This window comes from Melanotaenia boesemani, chromosome 3 (genome assembly GCF_017639745.1).
Source record: "Melanotaenia boesemani isolate fMelBoe1 chromosome 3, fMelBoe1.pri, whole genome shotgun sequence".
NCBI classification, from domain to species: domain Eukaryota; kingdom Metazoa; phylum Chordata; class Actinopteri; order Atheriniformes; family Melanotaeniidae; genus Melanotaenia; species Melanotaenia boesemani.
Genome location: NC_055684.1, coordinates 69,542 through 85,864, shown reverse-complemented (window position 1 = coordinate 85,864; position 16,323 = coordinate 69,542). Strand labels below are relative to the sequence as shown.

At 43.9% G+C, this 16,323-nt stretch overlaps 4 long non-coding RNA genes across 4 annotated transcripts; 2 read left to right on the top strand and 2 right to left on the bottom strand.

Moving 5' to 3' along the window:
• The first annotated feature begins 4,254 nt into the window (after nucleotides 1-4,254).
• On the top strand, nucleotides 4,255-5,225 carry LOC121637279. Its single transcript, XR_006009824.1, has 3 exons — nucleotides 4,255-4,348; nucleotides 4,456-4,512; nucleotides 5,187-5,225. It is a non-coding gene; the product is annotated as an uncharacterized LOC121637279 (long non-coding RNA).
• A 203-nt stretch (nucleotides 5,226-5,428) lies between these two features.
• LOC121637278 lies at nucleotides 5,429-5,934 on the top strand. The gene is made up of 3 exons (XR_006009823.1): nucleotides 5,429-5,518; nucleotides 5,642-5,696; nucleotides 5,898-5,934. It is a non-coding gene; the product is annotated as an uncharacterized LOC121637278 (long non-coding RNA).
• Nucleotides 5,935-13,107: 7,173 nt separating this feature from the next.
• LOC121637233 lies at nucleotides 13,108-13,603 on the bottom strand. The gene is made up of 3 exons (XR_006009814.1): nucleotides 13,524-13,603; nucleotides 13,346-13,400; nucleotides 13,108-13,144 (listed from the first exon to the last, which is right to left on the bottom strand). It is a non-coding gene; the product is annotated as an uncharacterized LOC121637233 (long non-coding RNA).
• Nucleotides 13,604-13,825: 222 nt separating this feature from the next.
• Nucleotides 13,826-14,793, bottom strand: LOC121637234. The gene is made up of 3 exons (XR_006009815.1): nucleotides 14,700-14,793; nucleotides 14,536-14,592; nucleotides 13,826-13,864 (listed from the first exon to the last, which is right to left on the bottom strand). It is a non-coding gene; the product is annotated as an uncharacterized LOC121637234 (long non-coding RNA).
• Nucleotides 14,794-16,323: the final 1,530 nt, after the last annotated feature.

Genomic DNA, 16,323 nt, shown 5'->3' with positions numbered 1-16,323 from the left:
TTAATCAGGTCTGGGACGCCTTATTGATCGAAGCGTGTTTACCAGCCCATTAGTGCCTAAAGACAGGGCTGCAATCCATATGTTAAGTGAGGATAACGGTCTTGTAGATATCTGGCGGCTAACAAATCCACGCGAAAGAGAGTATACTTTTTTCTCACACTGTCATAAATCCTACTCGAGAATTGACATGTTCTTGATATCAAACAACATTACTAAACAAGTTGCGTATTGCAAAATTAATGCAATAGCTCTGTCTGACCATGCCGCTATAGAGCTGGGGATCGATATAAATAACGACACAGAGAAGAGAGGGAGATGGAGACTAAACACGTCATTGTTGCATGATGAGACATTTACAGCATCTAGAAAAGAAGATCTTTTGTCCTTTTTAGACATAAATACGGGCAGTGTCGACAGAAGGTCGACTGAATGGGAAGCGTCAAAAGCATACATTAGGGGAAAAATCATAGCATATGCATCTAAAAAGAAGGAGGATATAGGCAAAATCAAAGAATTAGAGACTCAAATTAGAGTGCGCGAAAGGGAACTGGCACAACATTTTTCGGATAAGTCATATCAGAACATTTGTGAACTCAAATTTGAACTTCAGGAAAAATATAACAAGAAGGTAGAATACGCTTTATTTATGTTAGAACAGTACCTGGCTCTGCCACAGACACACCCACTCCTACCAGGCATCAGCGCAGCCAATCTCCGGCATACTAACCAGATACACCTGTAATCAATCTATGCACCAGGCTTCAAATACTCCAGCTCCCCTCTCATTCCTCGTCAGACCTCGTTTCCATTTAGATGGATATTCCTACTCACCCCGTCCCCAGTTACGACTTAGCTGAATATCCTCCAGACTCCTGTTTGGCTTCCTGGTTTTCCACTCTTCTTAAAGCTCCTTGGAGAAAGTATTCGCATCTGAATAAAACCTACTTGACTCTGATCTGTCTCAGTGGGGTCCTTCCTAACAATTTAGGTTAGGGACATCCTTTTATGAAGAAGGGGGAAAAACGGGCAAACTGCTGGCCAGACAATTAAAACAACGGAATTCCAGCGACTTCATCGCAGCCATTAGAAAAGGGTGTACAACAATGTCGGCAACCAAAGAAATTAATAAAGTTTTACAACAATATTATGAGGCATTGTACACCTCAGACATAAATCCCAAACAGGAAGAAATGACAGTTTTTTTTTACCAATTTGAATCTACCTAAATTGACTCCTGAACAGGCGGACCTATTAGGTGGTCCTATGACAGAGACTGAAATTAGGAAATCCATAATCTAGTATGAAAAATGGGAAATTGCCCGGGTTAGACGGGCTTCCCGTTGAGTATTATAAGCAATTCTTGGACATCCTGGTTCCAGTGCTAAAGGAGGTATATAATGAAGTGTATACTTTACAGTCCCTACCCCCTACTTTTGGTGAAGCCCTGATATCTGTTCTGCCAAAGAAGGATAAGGACCCTTTGCAACCCTCTAATTACAGACCCATTAGCTTACTCAATGTAGACTGCAAGATTTTAACTAAGATCTTAGCAACTCGTTTAGAGAAAGTATCACCGGTTATCATACACCCAGCCCAAGTGGGCTTTATGAAAAATAGATCATGGACAGACAACATGAGGAGATTGATACACCTAATTAGCATTAACAGGGAAAAAAATGGTCCAATGGTTGCTCTTTCCCTCGACGCAGAGAAGGCTTTTGACCGTGTTCAGTGGGATTTTCTTTTTGCGACACTGTCAAATTTTGGGTTTAATAACCACTTTATTACATGGGTTAAAACACTATATAACAGCCCCAGGGCATCAGTCATAACCAACGGTGTAATATCGCCCTTCTTCAGTCTTAAAAGGGGCACGAGGCAGAGTTGCCCTCTTTCGCCTCTGCTTTTTAACATCTCGCTGGAACCGCTGGCTGTTGCTATAAGGGCGAACGCAGACATAAGGGGCGTAGAGGGGGGTGGCAAACAACATAAATTGCTACTGTATGCGGATGACATATTGGTCCTGTTAAAAGACCCAGATTACTCAACACCACATTTAATGGAAACAATACAATCATACTCAAATGTTTCAGGTTACAAAATTAACTGGATGAAATCTGAGGCCATGCCAATCACAGGGTTTTGTAATGGAAATACAATGACAAAATTCGGCTTTAAATGGATTCCTCGGGGAATGAAATATTTAGGAATTTCAATAAGCAGGGAAATAGAAGAAATGCCTGTGTTAAATTTTGAACCGATTCTACAAAAAATAAAGACTAACCTGGACAAGTGGGAAAAGATCAAACTTACACTGTGGGGAAAGGTGAATGTAATTAAAATGGTTGTGTCTCCACAGTTCAATTATACCTTAATGATGCTACCTGTCATTGTTCCCCCTGCAATATTTAGTCAATATGACACATTGATTAAGGAGTTTCTGTGGGAAAGGAAAAGACCCAGAATTAAGCTGACTAAATTATGTGCACCTAGAGACAAGGGAGGTTAGGGGTTACCGGATCCAAGATTATATTATATTTCTTTTGAGATGGCAAAACTAGCTAAACTTTGGATGGGACAGTATGAATTGGATTGGACTATTACTGAAAAATATCCTCCCCCTTCACACCTATTGAGTGCCTCTCTGAGTGCAGGTAGAACTACAAACCCTGTCATGTTACACTCACGGGACGTCTGGACAAAAGTGCACAGGTTGATTGGGTTGTCACAGTGTAAACAGTTGTATTCCTCCCCATGACAAAACCCTTTAATTAGCATTGGGACAACACCAGTTTACTGGAAGGGCTGGCATAACCATGGTATATGTACGCTGGATAATCTCTATGATGGTGTAGTGTTTATGTCATACAATGAACTGCTGAAGAAATACAACCTGACTGGACAGGAAAATTTCTGGAAATACCTGCAGATCAGGAACTGTGTCAAGTCACTCAAACAGCAAAATGAAGAAAACCTCATTCTGGATTACTTCGCAAGGCCACCTCATCATCATCGCGCTTCCACTTTTTACAGAACAATCAGCTACGCCATCAGCAGTGACTCTAAAAATTTAAAGGTTTTGTGGGAAAAGGACATTGGGTGCGTGTTCGGTGATGAGGAATGGATGAAAATTGTTTCACAGACTGGAAAATACATAAGGGAATGTAAAGGTAAATTTACACAGTACAAAATTATGCAGAGATATTACTGGACACCAGTGAGACTGAATAGAATGGGTCTTAAAAGTGACTTTATGTGCTGGAAATGTCAAAAGGATGCAGGTACACTGATACATTGTCTGTGGGAATGTCCATTTATAAGACCCCTGTGGTTGATTATTGTACGAATCCTGAGTGATTGGTTGGGTGAAACAGTGCCACTCTGTCCAAGACTCTGTTTGCTTGGTGATAGAGGACGGATGTCTCATATATCAAAAGGGAAGTTTTCCGTTATTATAATTGGGATCTCTGTAGCAGCCAGGGTTATCCTTAAGCACTGGAAAACCCCAAAAACCCCACAAGTTAAGGAATGGGTCAACCTGATGGTTAAAATGGCCTCATATGACAGGGACAACACTATTGCACCGGTCTGGGGACCATTTTGGTCTTACATTACTATAAGAGCCACCCAAAAAGATGACTCCTGAAGGCTCCCTTACTGATGACTGTCTCATGTTTTTGTATCTGGTAGATTTGTTTATTTATTTACTTATTTATTTATGTTCACTTATGTTTTTATATATTTGTCTTATTTTATACGCGATAGCCCCTCATATGTCAAGGTCAATTTATGTCAACCTCTCCAATGTTAAAAGACGTTTAACAGAATGTTTTGTTACTCTGTCATGTAAAAAATGTTAATAATAATGAAAAAAAATCAATAAATCTGTTTTCTAAGAGCTCAGAGGTCAGGTTTAACAAAGTGTTAAATGTAGCAACAGATAAAATTAAATTCAAGTAAATCAACTTGAAACTAAAACAATAATATAAGAAACAACAAACTTGCAGAGCATCAAGCAATAAATGAATGAAGTCGGAAAAGTGACAAAAATAACACTAAGGTAAAAAAAAACATGGTTTATTTAAAAAGATGAATAATTTGAAACGGTTTTGGTGATAAAGAATCATCTAGTAGCTGGTTAGATGAATCCGATCAAACAGGTGAACATGTCTCCCGTTCCCACTCTTTCCTATAATGGATGAAAGTGTGTATGTGTGTGTGAGCTGGTGGGCGGACGTCACCACAGCAGCTTGTTTCACATCTGTTCTGTGTGTTTGTGTCTACAGGTGAACTCTCTGCCAGTTCTCTGGCTCGTTGATGGGCAGCTAGTGGTCCCTCCTGGATACCTGTAAGTAAAAGACAAATCCTGATCAATGTTTAACATCAGCAGCTGAGCCTCTGTTTGTATGTCCACACTGTCTTCCTGCTGTTAAATGTGTGTGTCTGTCTCTGCAGGATGCCGGTGCACGACCCCCGCCACGCTGCAACCACCCAGAGCGCCTGCTGCTCACAGTAACTTTTCAGTGGATGCTTTCACTCCAGATCTTCTTTTTTTCTCTCCTGATCTGTGCCAGTGGCCCAGGTTTCTGCTTTGTTGCCTCAATATTTGTGTCCCATGGAAAGTTAAGGTTCTTGAGATTGGAAGGATGTATACCGGGGCTATTCAATTCGGTCCTACGAGGGCTGCAATCCAGCAGGTTTTCCATAAATCCCTGTTTCAACACACCTGACTCAAATTAATTAGTCATTGTGCAGAACTTGGTTGGCTGTTAGATCCATTAATTTGATGCAGGTGTGTTGAAACAGGGATGTATGGAAAACCTGCTGGATTGCAGCCCTCGTAGGACCGAATTGAATAGCACTGATGTATACCATTCCAGGCTAAAATCATAACAACAGATTGATTTTATACGTTTATTTTTGACCAGTCACCAATGCAATTTATCTGTGAAGCCATGCTGTTCCCCAGTAGCAAATGATGCTGTAACAAAAGGGGTCCTGTTACATCAACAAGGGTCCAGTAAAAGTAGTCCAGTAAAATAGTTGGTCCACAAGTCTTTTATCCATAAAAACTCATTGTAAGCGAAACCTGAAGGATTTTAAGGTGTACTTTTTTCCTTACTGTGAGTCACAATGGAAACACGAGTTCTCCTCTGACTGGTTTTTATTCTGTTTTGTGGCTGCAGGAAGAGGAAGCGAGATGACCACAGCGCGCCGCCATACGTTAAGAAGCCACCCAACGCCTTCATGCTCTTTCTGAAGGAGCAGAGGGTGAGTGTGGTGGCTGAACTTGGCCACACCGGGAGCCAGTGAACACCATCTTGGGGGAGAGAGTAAGTAAACTTGATCTGCTAAGCATCCTGTGTTGATGGATCTGAGAGGCTGACAGTATTTTGTGGTCTGTCCACAGTGGAAGTCCTTGTCCACCGAGCAGCAGGCAAAGTACTACCAGGAGGCAGACGCAGTCAGGCGCCGCCATGAGCAGCAGCACCCCCAGTGGTCCAGCAGGGACAACTACGTACGTACGCTGTGCTCAGACATGATCACCTCACTGCACTGATGCTGATGAAACGGTGACAGCAAAGAGTTTCTATCAGATGGTATCAGAGGAAAAATCAAATGTCTCTTTTTCACTTTTTAGGGCCAGAAGAGGAAGAGGAGGCGTCAGGGGAGCACAGCTCCCAGCAGCTCTGGAGGTAACACAAGACTTCATAGCATGTGTCCCATAGGTCCAAAGGTCCCAGATTGTTAAAACGTTATTGTTGAACAACGGAGACACACGTCGAAGAAATCAGATGATTAAAACTTTAAGATGAAGATCACAGTCAGGGTTAGAATTAAAATCGTTCTTGAAGTTGTCTCAGAAGGCTGATGGTGTTTTTGTATTTGTGTTGCAGCTTCCTCTTCTCAGCCTGAGGGAGGGTCTGCAGCACCAGCCTCTGATGTCTGAGTGGATCCTGCTAGGTCCTCCACTACTTCACCACCCCGAGCCCAGACAGAGTCCACCCATTCAGCATTATACTGATTTTTGGCCCTTAAATCCTTAAAGATAGCCAGTCAGTTAGTTCCTCTGAATGGCAGGAACCTTGGAGTCATTCTTGACCAGGATTAGTTCTTTAGTTCTCACATCAAACACGTCTCTAGAGCAGCTATCTTTCATTTAGCATGCCATGCCATGCCATGCTATTTTTATTTATGTAGCACTTTTAAAGAGTGCTACACAACAGGTAAAACACAGGACAGAAATAAAACACACTCTACAATTAAAAACTATATAAACACTAAAAACATAGAAGATACAAACAAACTGAACGGACGGTAAAAGTAACGTCAACCTCTCATTGAGTTAAAAGCCAAGAAATAAAAGTGTGATTTCAAACTAGATCTAAAAACATCAACTGAGGAAGCTCGTTCCAGAGCTTCGGGGCCACAACAGAAAACCTTCTCAGTTTCCAGCAACATCTGCTCAGCTGACTGCAGGGAACAAGGAAAGGTGTAGGTGCAGCAAGTTGGACAAAGATGAGGGCGCAAAACCATAAAAACACATAAAATTTCTTGACCTAGAATGGGTGGCAGGGCTTTTAGTTTTCATCCCGCTTTCTGTCTGTCTGGGGACAAAATGCTGACACACTTTCTGTTTTTAAGACAAAACTAAAAGTTGGCGTCCTTGATGAAGCTAATGTGTAATTTATTAACCTGATAATCAAATAATTTATCATAACATTTAAAATTCACTGAAACTGTTTAATCATTGATGTTTCTTCTCTCTTGTGGGCAGATGAGTGGCCGTGGTCTTCCAGTGTGGTCCCAGAACGTAGACCAGAAGTTCTGGGACAAACAGACTGAAATCCTCCTCAGAGCCTCTTCATCCATTTTTTATTTCAATTTCATGATTAACTTTTGTATATAGTTCTGTTTATAGTTCCATGTAAATAGTTACATTTAAGGTTTAATGTTTGTTTTTCTCTTGTTTTTGTTGCTCTACAGTGCTGACCATCCAACTGTAGAACATCCACCTTACATCTCCACCTGCAGCCAATAACATCAGCTTGTGTTAACATCCACCTCAAGTCTCCATCTACAGCCAACAACATCGGCTTGTTTTAACATCCACCTCAAGTCTCCACCTGCAGCCAACAACATCGGCTTGTGTTAACATCCACCTCAAGTCTCCATCTACAGCCAACAACATCGGCTTGTTTTAACATCCACCTCAAGTCTCCATCTACAGCCAACAACATCGGCTTGTGTTAACATCCACCTCAAGTCTCCACCTTCAGCCAACAACATCGGCTTGTGTTAACATCCACCTCATGTCTCCACCTGCAGCCAATAACATCAGCTTGTGTTAACATCCACCTCAAGTCTCCACCTTCAGCCAACAACATCGGCTTGTGTTAACATCCACCTCATGTCTCCACCTGCAGCCAACAACATCGGCTTGTGTTAACATCCACCTCATGTATCAACCTGCAGCCAACAACATCGGCTTGTGTTAACATCCACCTCATGTCTCCATCTACAGCCAACATCATCGGCTTGTGTTAACATCCACCTCTGTCTCCACCTGCAGCCAACAACATCAGCTTTCTGCCTCCACCTGCAGCCAACAACAACGGCGTTCTTCCTCCACCTACACCCAAAAACATCGGCTTTCTGCCTCCACCTGCAGCCAACAACATCGGCTTGCTGCCACCACCTGCACCCAAAAACATCGGCTTTCTGCCTCCACCTGCAGCCAACAACATCGGCTACCTACCTCCACCTGCAGCCAACAACATCGGCTTGCTGCCTCCACCAACAGCCGACAACAACGGCTTTCTGCCTCCACCTGCAGCCAATAACATCGCCTTACTGTCTTCACCTGCAGCCAACAACATCAGCTTTCTGTCTCCACCTGCAGCCAATAACATGGGCTTTCTGTCTCCACCAAAAATCCTTGTCTGTCTTCTAGTTGATGAGGGAGGTGCTGATCAAAGCTTCATGGTAAGTGACATGTTCCTGTTTAAATTGGACTTTTTCTTTAAACTGATTTCTCTCCTTTTGAGCAGGTTGAATCAGGGTAAGGCAGGCTGAAGCAGGATGAAGTAGGGTGAAGCAGAGTGAAGCATGATAAGGCAGGGTGATGCAGGATGAAGTAGGGTGAAGCAGGGTGAAGCAGGATCAAGCAGGGTGAAGTAGGGTGAAGCAGGAACAAGAAGGGTGAAGTAGGTTGATGCAGGTTCAGGTAGTGTGAAGCAGGAAAAAGCAGGATGAAGCATGACTAAGTAGGGTGAAGCAGAGTGAAGCAGGATAAGGCAGGGTGAAGCAGGATGAAGTAAGGTGAAGCAAGGTGAAGCAGGAAGAAGTAGGGTGAAGCAGGGTGAAGCGGGTTCAAATAGGGTGAAGCAGGACCATGCCGAGTGAATATAGGAAGAAGAAGGTTCAAGTAGGGTGAAGCAGGTTGAAGCAGGATGAAGTAGGGTGAAGCAGGATAAAGCAGGGTGAAGCAGGAACAAGCAGGGTGAAGCAGGATGAAGTAGGGTGAAGCAGGATAAGGCAGGGTGAAGAAGGACCAAGTAGTATGAAGCAGGGTGAAGTAGGATAAGGCAGGGTGAAGCAGGATGAAGTAGGGTGAAGCAGGGTGAAGCAGGATCAAGCAGGGTGAAGTAGGGTGAAGCAGGAACAAGAAGGGTGAAGTAGGTTGATGCAGGTTCAGGTAGTGTGAAGCAGGAAAAAGCAGGATGAAGCATGACTAAGTAGGGTGAAGCAGAGTGAAGCAGGATAAGGCAGGGTGAAGCAGGATGAAGTAAGGTGAAGCAAGGTGAAGCAGGAAGAAGTAGGGTGAAGCAGGGTGAAGCGGGTTCAAATAGGGTGAAGCAGGACCATGCCGAGTGAATATAGGAAGAAGAAGGTTCAAGTAGGGTGAAGCAGGTTGAAGCAGGATGAAGTAGGGTGAAGCAGGATAAAGCAGGGTGAAGCAGGAACAAGCAGGGTGAAGCAGGATGAAGTAGGGTGAAGCAGGATAAGGCAGGGTGAAGAAGGACCAAGTAGTATGAAGCAGGGTGAAGTAGGATAAGGCAGGGTGAAGCAGGATGAAGTAGGGTGAAGCAGCATGAAGGGGGACCAAGTAGGGTGAAGCAGAGAGAAGCAGGATCAGGCAGGGTGAAGCAGGTTTTAGGTAGTGTGATGCTTGGTGAAGCAGGATAAGGCAGGGTGAAGCAGTATGAAGTAGGTTCAAGTAGGGTGAAGCAGAGTGAAGCAGGATAAGGCAGGGTGATGCAGGATGAAGTAGGGTGAAACAGGATGAGGTAGTGTGAAGCAGGGTGAAACAGGATGGAGCAGGGTGAAGTAGGGTGAAGTAAGGTGAAGCAGAATGAAGTAGGTAGAAGGAGGATCAAGTAGGGTGAAGCAGGATAAAGCAGGGTGAGGTAGGATGAAGTAGGTTCAAGTAGGGTGAAGCAGGATAAGGCAGAGTGATGCAGGATGAAGTAGGGTGAAGCAGGTTCAAGCAGGTTCAAGTAAGGTGAAGCAGGGTAAAGCAGGACCAAGCTGAGTGAAATTGGATGAAGCAGGTTTAGGTAGGGTGAAGCAGGGTGAAGCAGAGTGAAGCAGGACCAAGCAGAGTGAAATAGGATGAAGCAGGTTCAATTAGGGTGAAGCAGGGTGAAGGAGGATAAAGTAGGGTGAATTAGGGTGAAACAGGATGAAGGAGGTTGAAGCAGCATGAAGTAGGGTGAAGCAGGAAAAAGCAGAGTGAAGCAGGACCAAGCAGAGTGAAATAGGATGAAGCAGGTTTAATTAGGGTGAAGCAGGGTGAAGGAGGATAAAGTAGGGTGATGCAGGATGAAGTAAGGTGAAGCAGGGTGAACCTGCTTCATCCTATTTCACTCTGCTTGGTCCTGCTTCACCCTACTTAAACCTGCTTCATCCTATTTCACTCGGCTTGGTCCTGCTTCACCCTACTTGAACCTACTTTATCCAGCTTCACCCTGCTTCACCTTACTTCATCCTGCATCACCCTACTTTATCCTCCTTCACCATGCTTCACCCTAATTGAACCTGCTTCATCCTATTTCACTCTGCTTGGTCCTGCTTCACCCTGCTTTTTCCTGCTTCACCCTACTTCATGCTGCTTCATCCTGTTTCACCCTGCTTGGTCCTGCTGCACCCTACTTGAACCTACTTTATCCTGCTTCACCCTGCTTCACCTTACTTCATCCTGCATCACCCTACTTTATCCTCCTTCACCCTGCTTCACCCTAATTGAACCTGCTTCATCCTATTTCACTCTGCTTGTTCCTGCTTCACTCTGCTTCACCTTACTTGAACCTGCTTCACCCTACCTAAACCTGCTTCATCCAATTTCACTCAGCTTGGTCCTGCTTCACCCTACTTGAACCTACTTTATCCTGCTTCACCCTGCTTCACCTTTCTTCATCCTAATTCACCCTACTTTATCCTCCTTCGCTCTGCTTCACCCTAATTGAACCTGCTTCATCCTATTTCACTCTGCTTGGTCCTACTTCACTCTGCTTCACTCTACTTGAACCTGCTTCACCCTACTTAAACCTTCTTCATGCTATTTCACTCGGCTTGGTCCTGCTTCACCCTGCTTTTTCTTGCTTCACCCTACTTCATGCTGCTTCATCCTGCTTCATCCTGTTTCAACATGCTTGGTCCTGCTTCACCCTACTATAACCAATTTCATCTTCCTTCACCCTGCTTCACCTTACTTGAACCTGCTTGAACCTGCTTCACCCTACTTTAACCAATTTCATCCTCCTTCACCCTGCTTCACCCTAATTGAACCTGCTTCATCCTATTTCACTCTGCTTGGTCCTGCTTCACCCTGCTTCACCCTGCTTCACCCTACTTGAACCTGCTTCACCCTACCTAAACCTGCTTCATCCAATTTTACTCAGCTTGGCCCTGCTTCACCTTACTTGAACTTGCTTCACCCTGCTTCACCCTACTTCATCCTGCATCACTCTGCCTTATCCTGCTTCACCCTGCTTCACCCTACTTAAACCTACTTCACCCTGCTTGTTCCTGCTGCACTCTACTTGAACCTACTTTATCCTCCTTCACCCTGCTTCACCCTACTTCAAAGCCGATATTGTTGGCTGCAGGTGGAGGCAGAAAGCCGATGTTTTTGGGTGCAGGTGGTGGCAGCAAGCCGATGTTGTTGGCTGCAGGTGGAGGTAGGTAGCCAATGTTGTTGGCTGCAGGTGGAGGCAGAAAGCCGATGTTTTTGGGTGTAGGTGGAGGAAGAACGCCGTTGTTGTTGGCTGCAGGTGGAGGCAGAAAGCTGATGTTGTTGGCTGTAGGTGGAGACAGCAAGCTGATATTGTTGGCTGCAGGTTGAGGAAGAAAGCCAATGGTTGAGTCTGCCGGTGGAGGCAGCAAGCCGATGGTAGTGTCTGCAGGTGGAGGCAGAAAGCTGATGCTGTTCTCTGTAGGTGAAGACAGAAGCCGATGTTGTTGGCTGCATGTGGATGCTGCAGGTGGAGGCAGTAAGCTGGTGTTGTTGGCTGCAGGTGGAGGCAGCAAGCTGATGTTATTGGCTGCAGGTGGATGTTAAAACAAGCCGATATTGTTGGCTGCAGGTGGACACAGAAAGCTGATGTTATTGGCTGCAGGTGGAGACAGAGGTGGATGTTAACACAAGCCGATGATGTTGGCTATAGGTGGAGACATGAGGTGGATGTTAAAACAAGCCGATATTGTTGGCTGTAGGTGGAGACATGAGGTGGATGTTAACACAAGCCGATGTTGTTGGCTGCAGGTGGAGATTTGAGGTGGATGTTAACACAAGCCGATGTTGTTGGCTGCAGGTGGAGACTTGAGGTGGATGTTAACACAAGCCGATATTGTTGGCTGTAGGTGGAGACATGAGGTGGATGTTAACACAAGCCGATGTTGTTGGCTGCAGGTGGAGACTTGAGGTGGATGTTAAAACAAGCCGATGTTGTTGGCTGAAGGTGGAGACTTGAGGTGGATGTTAACACAAGCTGATGTTATTGGCTGCAGGTGGAGATGTAAGGTGGATGTTCTACAGTTGGGTGGTCAGCACTGTAGAGCAACAAAAACAAGAGAAAAACAACCATTAAACCTTAAATGTAACTATTTACATGGAACTATAAACAGAACTATATACAAAAGTTAATCATGAAATTGAAATAAAAAATGGATGAAGAGGCTCTGAGGAGGATTTCAGTCTGTTTGTCCCAGAACTTCTGGTCTACGTTCTGGGACCACACTGGAAGACCACGGCCACTCATCTGCCCACAAGAGAGAAGAAACATCAATGATTAAACAGTTTCAGTGAACTTTAAATGTTATGATAAATTATTTGATTATCAGATTAATAAATTACACATTAGCTTCATCAAGGACGCCAACTTTTAGTTTTGTCTTAAAAACAGAAAGTGTGTCAGCATTTTGTCCCCAGACAGACAGAAAGCGGGATGAAAACTAAAAGCCCTGCCACCCATTCTAGGTCAAGAAATTTTATGTGTTTTTATGGTTTTGCGCCCTCATCTTTGTCCAACTTGCTGCACCTACACCTTTCCTTGTTCCCTGCAGTCAGCTGAGCAGATGTTGCTGGAAACTGAGAAGGTTTTCTGTTGTGGCCCCGAAGCTCTGGAACGAGCTTCCTCAGTTGATGTTTTTAGATCTAGTTTGAAATCACACTTTTATTCCTTGGCTTTTAACTCAATGAGAGGTTGACGTTACTTTTACCGTCCGTTCAGTTTGTTTGTATCTTCTATGTTTTTAGTGTTTATATAGTTTTTAATTGTAGAGTGTGTTTTATTTCTGTCCTGTGTTTTACCTGTTGTGTAGCACTCTTTAAAAGTGCTATATAAATAAAAATAGCATGGCATGGCATGGCATGCTAAATGAAAGATAGCTGCTCTAGAGACGTGTTTGATGTGAGAACTGAAGAACTAATCCTGGTCAAGAATGACTCCAAGGTTCCTGCCATTCAGATGAACTAACTGACTGGCTATCTTTAAGGATTTAAGGGCCAAAAATCAGTATAATGCTGAATGGGTGAACTGTGTCTGGGCTCGGGGTGGTGAAGTAGTGGAGGACCTAGCAGGATCCACTCAGACATCAGAGGCTGGTGCTGCAGACCCTCCCTCAGGCTGAGAAGAGGAAGCTGCAACACAAATACAAAAACACCATCAGCCTTCTGAGACAACTTCAAGAACGATTTTAATTCTAACCCTGACTGTGATCTTCATCTTAAAGTTTTAATCATCTGATTTCTTCAACGTGTGTCTCTGTTGTTCAACAATAACGTTTTAACAATCTGGGACCTTTGGACCTATGGGACACATGTTGTGAAGTCTTGTGTTACCTCCAGAGCTGCTGGGAGCTGTGCTCCCCTGACGCCTCCTCTTCCTCTTCTGGCCCTAAAAAGTGAAAAAGAGACATTTGATTTTTCCTCTGATACCATCTGATAGAAACTCTTTGCTGTCACCGTTTCATCAGCATCAGTGCAGTGAGGTGATCATGTCTGAGCACAGCGTACGTACGTAGTTGTCCCTGCTGGACCACTGGGGGTGCTGCTGCTCATGGCAGCGCCTGGCTGCGTCGGCCTCCTGGTAGTACTTTGCCTGCTGCTCGGTGGACAAGGACTTCCACTGTGGACAGACCACAAAATACTGTCAGCCTCTCAGATCCGAAACCAGCATCAACACAGGATGCTTAGCAGATCAAGTTTACTTACTCTCTCCCCCAAGATGGTGTTCACTGGCTCCCGGTGTGGCCAAGTTCAGCCACCACACTCACCCTCTGCTCCTTCAGAAAGAGCATGAAGGCGTTGGGTGGCTTCTTAACGTATGGCGGCGCGCTGTGGTCATCTCGCTTCCTCTTCCTGCAGCCACAAAACAGAATAAAAACCAGTCAGAGGAGAACTCGTGTTTCCATTGTGACTCACAGTAAGGAAAAAAGTACACCTTAAAATCCTTCAGGTTTCGCTTACAATGAGTTTTTATGGATAAAAGACTTGTGGACCAACTATTTTACTGGACTACTTTTACTGGACCCTTGTTGATGTAACAGGACCCCTTTTGTTACAGCATCATTTGCTACTGGGGAACAGCATGGCTTCACAGATAAATTGCATTGGTGACTGGTCAAAAATAAACGTATAAAATCAATCTGTTGTTATGATTTTAGCCTGGAATGGTATACATCAGTGCTATTCAATTCGGTCCTACGAGGGCTGCAATCCAGCAGGTTTTCCATACATCCCTGTTTCAACACACCTGCATCAAATTAATGGATCTAACAGCCAACCAAGTTCTGCACAATGACTAATTAATTTGAGTCAGGTGTGTTGAAACAGGGATTTATGGAAAACCTGCTGGATTGCAGCCCTCGTAGGACCGAATTGAATAGCCCCGGTATACATCCTTCCAATCTCAAGAACCTTAACTTTCCATGGGACACAAATATTGAGGCAACAAAGCAGAAACCTGGGCCACTGGCACAGATCAGGAGAGAAAAAAAGATCTGGAGTGAAAGCATCCACTGAAAAGTTACTGTGAGCAGCAGGCGCTCTGGGTGGTTGCAGCGTGGCGGGGGTCGTGCACCGGCATCCTGCAGAGACAGACACACACATTTAACAGCAGGAAGACAGTGTGGACATACAAACAGAGGCTCAGCTGCTGATGTTAAACATTGATCAGGATTTGTCTTTTACTTACAGGTATCCAGGAGGGACCACTAGCTGCCCATCAACGAGCCAGAGAACTGGCAGAGAGTTCACCTGTAGACACAAACACACAGAACAGATGTGAAACAAGCTGCTGTGGTGACGTCCGCCCACCAGCTCACACACACATACACACTTTCATCCATTATAGGAAAGAGTGGGAACGGGAGACATGTTCACCTGTTTGATCGGATTCATCTAACCAGCTACTAGATGATTCTTTATCACCAAAACCGTTTCAAATTATTCATCTTTTTAAATAAACCATGTTTTTTTTTACCTTAGTGTTATTTTTGTCACTTTTCCGACTTCATTCATTTATTGCTTGATGCTCTGCAAGTTTGTTGTTTCTTATATTATTGTTTTAGTTTCAAGTTGATTTACTTGAATTTAATTTTATCTGTTGCTACATTTAACACTTTGTTAAACCTGACCTCTGAGCTCTTAGAAAACAGATTTATTGATTTTTTTATTTTTTTATTAACATTTTTTACATGACAGAGTAACAAAACATTCTGTTAAACATCTTTTAACATTGGAGAGGTTGACATAAATTGACCTTGACATATGAGGGGCTATCGCGTATAAAATAAGACAAATATATAAAACATAAGTGAACATAAATAAATAAGTAAATAAATAAACAAACATGGGGTGTGACAGTACCTACCAGATACAAAAACATGAGACAGTCATCAGTAAGGGAGCCTTCAGGAGTCATCCTGTTGGGTGGCTCTTAAAGTAATGTAAGACCAAAATGGTCCCCAGACCGGTGTGTAACCCAGTGCTACCAATCGTAATTAAAATCTCAGTGGGAATAAATATGGTTAATTATTAAAATGTGCATTCATAAATATATTTTAAGTATGCTACAAGGAAAAGCTAAATAGCTGTAAAAGGACGATAAATATGTATTCTGTTAAACACACTAAGCAACTGATAACAATTTTGTCTGACGATAAAGCTGTATCCTGATAGGCGCACCGAACAGTCAATATCAGTTAATCTGACGCGGTGTTAGCCAATAAGGTCAAGGTTGAGCCCCTGGGTAGTGCGCAGCCTGCGTCTTACTCAGTCTCTAACCGGACGTTGACCAGAGAACCCCCTGCTCGTGTTTTACTCGTGCGATAAGAAAACTAAAGTGTGGAAATCTACGTTCTTCTAGTGATTCAGCTGGTTATTGATACCGGAGTGCCGAGTGCCACAGAAGCCCTGAGAAACCCCGTAGCTTTGTTAGCACGTTGCCCAGCAGCGGTCAGGTTTTTCTGTTCGGATCGGAGTTGTGGACTGCAGACGTGCAGGAGAGTGAACCCTTTTCCAGTACTGGATGGCGAGCCCAGCCCAAGAAGTCGGACAAACCGGTAGCTTGTAGCCCGACTGGCTACAAACACACTGAACACTGAACGAACACTTGAAGAGCATTGCTCAGACTATAAGGGACAAGACCCGGGTCTATTTCATTTATATTTTATTTTATTATTTTTTGGGGTGAAGAGAGCTCTCTAATTTTTCATTGTTACATTTAATCTTACTGTCAACTCTGCTCAATATATGGTTCTTCTCTAAATCAAAACTGTTGCCTGTGTCCTGTGTTGATTGCACCCCTAGGCTCCTTC